We start from the raw sequence: 11,972 nt of genomic DNA on the forward strand, positions 1-11,972 counted from the left end.
TGTGTGTAGTCAGCAGGTGGCGCTACACGCTACTGAGGACTGAAATTAACTGGTTCCTAACTGGAAACTAAACATGGAAGAACATGCAAAGAAACTAGCATCCTTGGTCATACTGGAGCAAAATCTGCTTATCGACAATGCTGAAAGTTGATTTGCAACTTGTTGTGATTTCTGAGCCATGTTTTCCTCCGTCCTTCTGACTGATGTTTATCACGGTCCAGTTATTACGTGAAAAAAACTGGTGCTGCAGTTTGTTTTATTCACCTGTTATTGAACAGAATGGAAAGTTTCCTTATGTTTTACCTCCTGTCTGAAATGGCACCTAAAATAAATTGAGTACAGCATCACAACCAGAGCTGTATGTCTAATCCTGCTCTCTACAGAAAGCTGAGACATGTGAGATTACTACAGACATGTCAGAATCAACACATGTTCAGCTGTTTCAGAGTAAATTCCCCTTGGACACAGTAGAATATGTAAATGTCCTAAAAGAAAACCACATTACTCATCTGGGAATTAGTAAAGCAGTTCTAGGAATTAAAAATTCCCAACCAGCAGTTATCACATAATGAAGTGACAGGAAGCTGCTCTGAGAGGTTTTTTCCAACCTGTCGTGTCCAGCATCATGACAGCAGAGTGATGGTCTGGCTGCTGTGTTGTGATGAACAAACTGTGCCAAGAGGAACCTTTTGGCTCCCAATTAAACTTCTCTAAGAGGTTTCAAACTGTGTTAAAGGATCAAGCTTCTCAGACCAAATGTTCAATTTCAAGCTTCTTAGAATGAGACCGACTGGTTCTGAAGCAGAAACTGGATTTATTGTCATGTTTGCTCATGTTTCAATAAATTGCTGCAGCTGTTTCCATTTCCCCAAATATATATACAAAGAAATCAGGGAAGATTTGAACAGTGCTGAAGGATTTTCTGCTGTTTCTGGTAAATAAACCAGCCCGTAGCAGCTGGAGCTATTAAACCCATCATGAACCAGTTTGTAGCAGCTGAAGCATTTGATCCAATTAAAAACCAGTTTGTTTTAGCTGAAGCTTTTAACCCCAGTATTAACCAGTCTGTAGCAGCTGAAGCTTTTAATCCCAATCAGCATCAGACATGATGTTTCTCAGCTGTCAGATTGTGAGGTAAAATGATGTAAAATGAATGTATGAATAGATATAGCAGTATAAAGACCGACCAAAAGAAGAAAGCAGAATTTATTACTAACAGAACTTTGTAGAAATAACACACAGATCAACAGTGACCAAGCCTTTTCTCATCTCATCGTTCTCTCAAGTCTTGGCTTTCAGGAGAAAAAACTATTGGCATTGAAACAAACACACAACAGAAACTATTTCCATATTTCTACTTTTTCCTCATTTCCAGTTATTCCTGCTACTATTTACCTGCTATCCTCACTAAACCAACTCCAGCTCAGCTGCTTTGTGGCACCACCGTGCATCAGAAACATCTTCTTGGCTTTATTCCAGCCATAAAGGAGCATTATTTTTCTTCTTTTAACACACACATAGAACTTTCTGTTCACTGGTTGATCTTTGGCTGCTCCTGATTGGACATTATGGTCAATCTAAGCTCTCTGATTGGTGGAAAGTTTTCTATGTAGCTGAGTTTTAAGGCTTAAAAAAAGTGAAAAATCAACGATTGAAAATACCCTTGATAGATATGTGCTCCTGTGTGTATCTGAGTGTCAGGCTATTGGCCCATGTGTATGCTGATTAGCAAGCTTCTAGCTGGTAAGTGTGGACACTTTGTCCTTCCTCTCTCAGCTCCATTAGAGTTGGGTGTGAACAAATGAAACCAAACCACACTACAACATCGTCTCATTAAAGATTTAAAGACTGAAAGGAAATCGAATTTTTCTGTCATCCTTTACCGGATGTTTTCATGTAACCAGTATTGTGTTAAGATAAACATGTGTTATCTCTGCTCCAACAGATCCAGATTTTTTTTCCTACTTTCTGAAATGTGTTAGTATATTTCAGCTCTGTCTGACCGGGAGAACAAGATCAGCTTTCTGTAAATGTCAGATTGTTTCTGAGATTTGCATCATAATTCATCACCACCTGCACATGAGGAGTTCCAACTCTTAAATATTCACTGCAGACCACCAGAGAGACGTTGCCTAGCAGGGAGCTGAAGGAATAAATAATAAATAAAGTTTGAAGATGAAGTAGAGACGTAAAGAGGAGATTAGAGGATTAGCAGGAATTAAATTAGCTTGCAGAAACGGTGATGATGAAGTCAGAGGGTCAATATTCAGACAAAAGCCCCCCTTCTTCTCTTTTTAATTTAGTTTAATTTTCTACTTTTAACTGGTTGGTTTCAGTATTTCATACACACTCTTAAATGGGAGAAGAAGAAAACAAAGTCCAGATAAAAAATGGGTTATTTAAAACTCTTTGTGTAGCTGGTTGGAGAAGAGCTGAGATTCTCAGGGTTCAGCTGTAAGAAATTATGAAATCATTAAAACTTTAAATCATCACTTTAACTTCAAGTTAAATGTATTTCTACAGAACTTGTCAGAAATGAGGAAACATCCTGTACATGGTCATCAAAAACGCACATGAGAATATATAACACGTATGATAAAGACATTAGGATATACATCATCATCATAATCACCATCATAATCATCATCATCATCACCATCATCACCCTGTCACTATCATCATCATCATCATCATCACCGTAACTATCACCATCATCATCACAGCCGCCATCATCATCATCATTGTCATCATCACCGTCACAATCATCACCATCCTGATCATCATCATTATCACTGTTGCCATCATCATCATCATTGTCATCGTCAGCATCATCATTATCATCATCACTGTCGCCATCATCATCATTACCGTCACCATCGTCATCATCATAATCACCCTATCATTATCAGCATTATCATCCCCATCATTAGCATAATCACCAACATCATCATCATCATCATCATTATCATCAATATAATCATCCCCATCATCATTATAATCACCATCATCATCATCCCCATCATTATCATTTTCATCATGTCATCATCATTGTCATCAACATAATCACCCTATCATTATCAACATTATCATCCCCATCATTATCAACATTATCATCCCCATCATTATCATAATCACCATCATCATCATCATCATCATCATCATCATCATCATCATCATCATCATCAATATAATCATCCCCATCATCATTATAATCACCATCATCATCATCCCCATCATTATCATTTTCATCATGTCATCATCATTGTCATCAACATAATCACCCTATCATTATCAGCATTATCATCCCCATCATTATCAACATTATCATCCCCATCATTATCATAATCACCATCATCATCATCCCCATCATTATCATTTTCATCATGTCATCATCATTGTCATCAACATAATCACCCTATCATTATCAACATTATCATCCCCATCATTATCAACATTATCATCCCCATCATTATCAACATTATCATCCCCATCATTATCATAATCACCATCATCATCATCCCCATCATTATCATTTTCATCATGTCATCATCATTGTCATCAACATAATCACCCTATCATTATCAACATTATCATCCCCATCATTATCAACATTATCATCCCCATCATTATCAACATTATCATCCCCATCATTATCATAATCACCATCATCATCATTATCATCATCATCATCATAAATCATCCCCATCATTATCAACATTATCATCCCCATCATTATCAACATTATCATCCCCATCATTATCAACATTATCATCCCCATCATTATCATAATCACCATCATCATCATTATCATCATCATCATCATAAATCATCCCCATCATTATCAACATTATCATCCCCATCATTATCAACATTATCATCCCCATCATTATCATAATCACCATCATCATCATTATCATCATCATCATCATAAATCATCCCCATCATTATCAACATTATCATCCCCATCATTATCATAATCACCATCATCATCATCATCACCATCACAATCATCACCATCCAGATCATCATCATTATCACCAAAATCATCATCATTATTTTCACTTTCATCACCATCACCATCATAATCATAACCATCACCACACTGTCTCCATCATCATCACTATTGCATAATCATCATCATTATCATCATCATCACTGTCAACATCATCATCATCATCATCACCATCACCGTCACCATCATCACCATCCTGATCATCATCACTGTCACCATCATTATCATCACTGTCAAAGCCATCATCATTATCATCATCATCACCATTCCAATCATCATCATCCTGATCATCATCATTATCACCAAAATCATCATCATTATTTTCACTTTCATCACCATCATAATCATAACCATTACCACACTGTCACCATCATCATCACTGTCACCATCATCATCACTTTTGCATCATCATTATCGTCGTCAGCAGCAGCATCATCATCATCATTATCATCATCATCACCGTCACCATCTTCATCATTACTATCGCCATCATCATCATCACTGTCACCATCATTATCATCACTGTCAAAACCATCATCACCATCATAATCATCACCATCCTGATCATCATCATCATCATAATCATAACCAGTACCACACTGTCACCACCATCATCACTCTCGCGATCATCATCACACTCCTGATAATTATTATCATATTACTGACGTTCATGAACAAATCGATTTATTTTGAACCCCTCTTTTAAATGAAAGATGGGAACTGAGTCACAGCTGTGAGCTGTTCATTTGAGAGCTATTCTTTATATATAGAAATTTTCCACACTGACTTTATCACATTTGTGACATCATAGAAGTCTCATGTCCAACACGTCCCATTCATTTGAAGCATCTATGGGCAGAGAATATTGTTTGGAAACAAATACTGTGAGTTCTGTCCAAAAAATGTATTAGAATTTGCACTGACTGCTCAGGTTTATCCTTTTTTATCAATATTTTTCCTATAATTTTTTTAATCTTGTATAGTAGATAGGTACATATTTTGATTGTTTGTCATTCTTATATTTTTTTTGTAAGATATTGTAAGAACGAGCCAGTCTTTTGAATGGCTCTTTCAAAGGAATGGGTTCTCAAGATCCGGCTCCATTCAAAAAGCTATAAATCCCATCTCTAGTCCAGATCTCTGCCACACAACTTTTAACTGGTGCCAGGAAATGCCACCACATCACTCCAATTTTAGCTTCTTTGCACTGGCGGCCTGTAGGTTTTAAATTGATTTTAAGATTTTATTGTTTGTATTTAAAGCTTTAAATGGACTGGCCCCCAAATACATAACAAACTGCCTCCAAATTTACACTCCAGCACATGCTCTAAGGCCTGAGGGCCAGTCCCAGCTTGGTGTGCCTAAGACGAGACTTAAAACTAGAGCGGACGGGGCCTTCTCTGTAGTCAGCCCCAGACTCTAAAACGCTCTTCCAGACTTGCCCCCACAGTGGAGGTTTTAGGTCTCGTCTAAAGACCCATTTTTATTCTATGGCTTTTTACATCGTGTGAGTTGTGTGGTCCTCTGTGTCTTTTTATTTATTTTATCTTTTCACTTGTATTCATTTCATTTATTTGATCTTTTTACTTGGTTTCATTGTTTTATTTTATTTGTTTATTTTGTCTTTTAATTATTTATTAATTTATTATTATTTTATTAATATTGGTGATTATTGTTGATTGTTAATGTGCAGCACTTTGGAGACTTGTCTCTGTTTCAAATGTGCTTTATAAATAGTGGTTTGGATTGGATCATCATGACTGCCAACATCATAGCCATCATAATCACCATCATCAACATCGCTGTCACCATACTGTCACCATCATCATCGTTACTGATGTCATCATCACCATCACCGTCATTCTCACCATCAACATCACCATCCTGATAATCATCATCACTATCGTCATCACCATAACCAAAATCATCATCATGTCCACCTTCATCATCATCATCATCTTCACTGTTACCATCATAATCCCCGTCACCACACTGTCATTATCATCATCACTGTCACGATCATCATAACCAAAATCATCATCATTGTCATAACCATCATCACCCTATCATTATCATCACCATCATCACTATCATCGTCACCATCATCATCACTGTTTCCATCATCATCATTAACATCATCATCACTGTCACCATCATAATCATCACTGTAATCATCACCGTTATCATCATTATCATTATCACTGTCACCATCATCACCATTATCATCATCATTATCACTGTCACCATCATCACCATTATCATCATCATCATCACTGTTTCCATCATCACCATTATCATCATCATCATTACTGTTTCCATCATCATCATTAACATCATCATCACTGTCACATCATAATCATCACTGTAATCACACTGTCTCCATCATCATCACTGTTTCCATCATCACCATTATCATCATCATCATCACTGTCACCATCATCACCATTATCATCATCATCATCATCATCATCATCATCATCACTGTCACCATCATCACCGTTATCATCATCATCACTGTCACCATCATCACCATTATCATCATCATCATCATCATCATAACTGATTCCATCATCACCATTATCATCATCATCATCATTACTATTACCATCATCACCATTATCATCATCACATGCTGATCATCATCACCATCGCCAAAATCATCATCATTTTCACCTTTTTCATCATCATCACTGTCACCTTCATTATCATTGACATCATCATCACTGTCGCTATCATCATTATCATCATCGTCATCACTGTAACCATCATTACCATCATCATCATCACTGCCGCCTTCATCACATCACCAAAATCATCATCATCACTTTCACCTTCATCATCATCACTGGGACCATCATCTTCACCAAAATCATCATCATCATCACTGTCATTATCATCATTATCATCACCATCAACATCATCATCATAATCACCGTCAACTTCATCACCTTCATCATCACCATCCTGATCATGATCATCACTATAATCATCATCATCATCATCATCATCATTATCTTTACTGTCACCATCATCATCACTGTGTATCAGATCATGACAGATAACATGTTTAATGGTTCTGGTGCTTCTCTGTTAGCTGACGATATGTTATGGCTAAATAAAGATTCCAGAGCAATTAAAAGCTGTAGCAACATGTGAAATGAGCTCTTTTTAACTTAAGCTAATGTTCAATCTTCATCCACCAGAGTGTCCTAGCAGTCTTTCTGATGAAGACAACACAGACTGGACTTCTATAAAGAAGATAGTCAACCAGCTGGTCGCCATAGCATTGATGCTATTAAAACACCAAAAGAGTCGTATTTCCTTAATTCCTACTGATTTTCATGTTTCCACCTGCTTGGCTGTGCAGAAGCTGGTCTGAAGCAGCAGATAGTTCCAGACATCAGCTACTGGAGTGATGGGTATTTCTCCCGTTCAGCAGTCAAATCTTTCCTGGATGACGTAGAAAGATCTATGACATCACCTGGATCAACTATTTCAGGAATCTAGAGCTGAACTCAGGTCTAAAATGCATCCTCAGCATTCATGTCCTTTTGTTCTTTATTTCATTTCTCTTCTTCTGGCTTTTTATGGTCATATTTCTGCAGAAACTGAGAAAACTTCACATTTTCTGGCAGCAGCGAGCAGGAAGCAGCTGCAGAGACATGATCAACAAATTCACATCTCCCTGCTCAGACTTTTCCATTTTCTTTATTTTCATGCGTATCTTCTGTTGAGTGAATAGAAAGCATCTGAAGGTTAATTGAGCTGGGACGCTGCTGGCAACCAGTTTCAGAACTCCTCCTGGAAATAAAAGTAAGAGCCTGTCAGGTGGGCCGGGGGCCAAAACAGGACCGGACCTTCCAACAGAAAGCAGTTATGGAGCCAACATTGAACAATGCAGACTGACACCAGGAACAGATGTTACCGAACCACCAGCATTCTGATGAATGGTTCTGGTGTAACGTTTAAACCCCCAAAGTCTGCTGCAGAAATTATATTTATTCTCCCTCCAACACACTTTATATTGAATCCCTGGGTTACATTCAAATGAGATCAACATTAAATTCATGTTTAATAACACAGAGAAGTCAGTTCATAACTTTATAATCACATTGATGAATGAACCAAAGTTCCTCAAAGAAAGACCAGAGGGTTTCCATGTTTCTCCTCCACAGGATCCAGAATATCAGTAAACCATCAGTCAATCTGGAAGAATTTCAGTGTGGAAAGAACAAGAAAGCAGGTCAAAAGTGGACTCCGTGATCCCTCAGACGGACATGCATCCAGAACCATCATCAACGGCTGATAGAACCACATTATCTGGGGTTGGATCAGAGTTCTGATGGCCTACAGTCCGATTAGGGTCTGGTGATTTTACAGCATCATCTGCTTCCTTCATCTTCATGCAGCTTTTAACCACATTCTACTGTATTCCAGCAGCACGGGGGAAGAAGAGGAAAGCAGATTCACCCCCTCCCCCAACCTCATTCGGCACACGACTCCTTCATTTCTTTCTCTGTACTAAAAGTAATATAAAACACTAAAAGTGATAACCATCTGGCTTGATGTTGCTGTGAGGAAACAACATCATGGGGATCCATCCACTCCAGGAGCCAGTCCATCCATGTCCTACAAAGGTGGGCATCACAACAACCACCTCGATCAGGGCAGACCGGGGCCCACACCACAGCCATAAGGCTGCAGTATAGGGCCCCAGCCACCCAGACAAGGGCAATCACCACAGCAACAACCCACAAACTGGGCAAGCAGAGCCCCCGGCGTGGAGGATCCCCATGAGGAAAACACTGGAGTTTAAACAAATATTAAATAACCTTAAGAAACAATAAGCTAAGAATAAGTAAATAAATAAATAAACAGATAAATAAAATAAATACAGTTGAGTAAAATTAAATTAAAATAAAATAACAAGATATGAAATTAAAAAAAAATAAGCTTAAGATCAAATAAAATTTAGTTAAAAGCTAAGCTAAAAAGGTAGGTCTTAAGCATCTTTTTAAAAACATCAACAGTCTGCAACCCTGAGGTTTTCTGGCAGACTGCTCCACAGACGAGGGCCGTAACAACGGAAAGAGGCCTCGCAGTATGTCTTGGTCCTCTACCTTGGAACAACTAAAATAGTGATACCAGAGGACCTCAGGGTCCGCGAGGGTTCATAATTTATTTATTTATTTATTTTTTTTAGGGTTCATAATTTAAAAGGATGTAGGATAAATAAGAGGGCCCAAGACCATTAAGACATTTATAAACTACTAAAAGTACCTAAAAATCAATCCTGAAACACACGGGGAGCCAATGCAGCGATTTTAAAACAGTTGTAATGTGTTTCCGCCCTCTGGTCCTCATCAGAACTCGAGCCGCAGAGTTCTGAAGTAGCTGTGGGTTCGAAATGGACTTTTTGGGAACACCAGAGAGCAGGGCATTAAAGTAATCTAATCTACCAAAAATAAAAGCACGCATCAGCATCTCCGTGCTGGCAAGAGAGAGAAATGGGCGGACTCTGGCAATGTTTTTAAGATGATAAAATCCTGTCTTTATGACATTTCTGATGTGTGGAATAAAATCAAGCTCAGAGTCGAAAAGAACACCCAGGTTTTTCCACACACTTAGAGGGATTAAAATTATGTTGTTTTGGTAAAATGATCTCTCTCTTGTCGTCAGGACCAGTAATTAAAACTTTTTTGTCCAGGTTTGTCCTGATTGAGCTGTAAGAAGTTCTCTGAAGAGAGTAATTTACTATGTTTTAAAAGCTCACACTAAAGAAACCATAAAATGTTTTTAAAAGTGATGTGGGAATTGGGTCTAAAAGGCAGTTTGTTGGGTGAAATTGGGAGAAAACTCGACCAAGCATCTTAGCATCAACCAGGACAAAACTCTCCAGTGTTTTCTCAGGTAAGGCAAGGCAAGGCAAATTTATTTGTATAGCACATTTCATGTACAAGACAATTCAAAGTGCTTTACATAAAACATTTCAGCAGGGTGCAGAAAGCAATACAAGTGCATTAATAATAATAATAATAATAAAAGATTAAAAAGATTCAAAGAAATGCAATTAATAAAATAAAAACAGACAAAATGCAAGGAATAAATTTCAGTGTGGAGAAATAGTAAAAGGCATCAACACATAATCACAATAAAATAATAAATTACATTAAAATTATTAAAAGCAAGATAAGTTAAAAAAGTTACCGTGCAGATTTCATGCATAGACGCATGAGAAAAGAAATGTTTTTAACCTGGATTTAAAAATGTCTACATTTGGTGAAAGTTTAATCTCCACTGGCAGTTTGTTCCACTTGTTTGCAGCATAACAGCTAAATGCTGCTTCTCCATGTTTAGTCTGGTAAAAGGAAAGTTTCAGGTCTGTTTGAATCAAAATGTTGTTGAGATGAAAGACTGTATCTAATGCCATTGATTTTACTTCTGAAGTGGCATGCAAAGTCCTCACATGCAGCATCTGATGCAGGCATGGAAGACTTATTAAAACTTGTGTTTATTAAAAGATCTATTGTTTTTTTTTGTTTGTTTTTTTTTTAAACAACTCATTCAGAAGAGACAACAGATGCAGAGCTGAGATGAAAGGGTGTGCTGTCATCTTAATGTCCACCAGGGGGTGCCCGTGAATTTCAAAAGAGAGAACAAGGGACCTAAAGAATACTTATTAATATATTAAATGATCAAACTCACTGCTGGTCTTGGAATAAACCAGATGAGATATGACTGTAGGATTTACTGGTGTGGGTAGATATGTCTGGTTAGGAGTCATGCATTTCATTTCTTCCTTTCATCACTATCTAAACATACTCGATGACACCTAAGTCCATCATTCAACATTTCACCTGGTTACAGAAAATCTGATCTATTTCCTTAAAGTGTGTTTTTATTCAAAAAGTTTTCCAAAAAGAAATAATTATAAAAAAAAAAATTATTTGTAATTTTCAATCAGGCCCCAAAAAGATTTCTTTTCTGATTTCATTATAGAATAAATTTCAAATTTGATATAAACACAATAAAATCTTTGGTGCTTGTGTCTGTTAAAGACATTTCTGGCTTTTCCAGTATTGGTTTAATTTTTCATATTTATTTCTAGGATTTTTATATTGCATAAGAACTGACCATATGAGTCCGGCGACTAATTCCTCAATGATTTAATCAATTAATCAATTAAGAAATTAAAAATGCTTCCAGTGATCCATCGGATTGTGAATCTGATGCAGCAACAGACGTGTTGCTGCATCAGATTCACAATCAGCTCATATTTTCCATCACATGTCTCAGTTTCATCATCCATCATGTTGTTTATCTTCTACTGGGAATAAAATATGGCTTGATGAGATTTATAAATCATTGCATTCTCTTTGAATTTACATTTTACAGTGTCCCAGAGTTTTAATATAACAGTTAATACTCTGTGGCTTGTTATTAATCATCAGTACAGAGATGAGCAGTGTTGTGACATTTAGTCTGTGGTGACATGCTTCATGTTTTCTGTATAAATATTCAAATTTTGAGTAATAGATGGGATCAGTACATACATATTCTAATTTATGTATTTATGTACTAATTCTAATTTCTATAAAAAGTCCAATAAAAACATGAAAAAGAAGCAGAAAGGTTTAGTCTAGAACAGTCTAAAAACAAATTAAACAGATTTGTTTTATTTGGATACAAATCATTAAAAATTAACCTGTGACTAAAATATCCATAGATTTAATTAAAATCTAGGTTAGGTAATTTCAACCTTTTAATAGTCTAAATGACTATAAATTTATTAAACGCTAAATGGATCGCAGAATAAACGGATGTTCTTGTTTCCTTCTTTCACTTTGAAAAGGAACATTATGTAACGACACGCCCTCACTCTCTGATTGGCTGAGTCACCTGTCGATCTACGATGACGCAGCCAATAAGAGCAGCCGGCAGGCGATACAAACTAGCCGCC

The sequence above is a fragment of the Melanotaenia boesemani genome, chromosome 15 (genome assembly GCF_017639745.1).
Source record: "Melanotaenia boesemani isolate fMelBoe1 chromosome 15, fMelBoe1.pri, whole genome shotgun sequence".
Lineage (NCBI taxonomy): Eukaryota > Metazoa > Chordata > Actinopteri > Atheriniformes > Melanotaeniidae > Melanotaenia > Melanotaenia boesemani.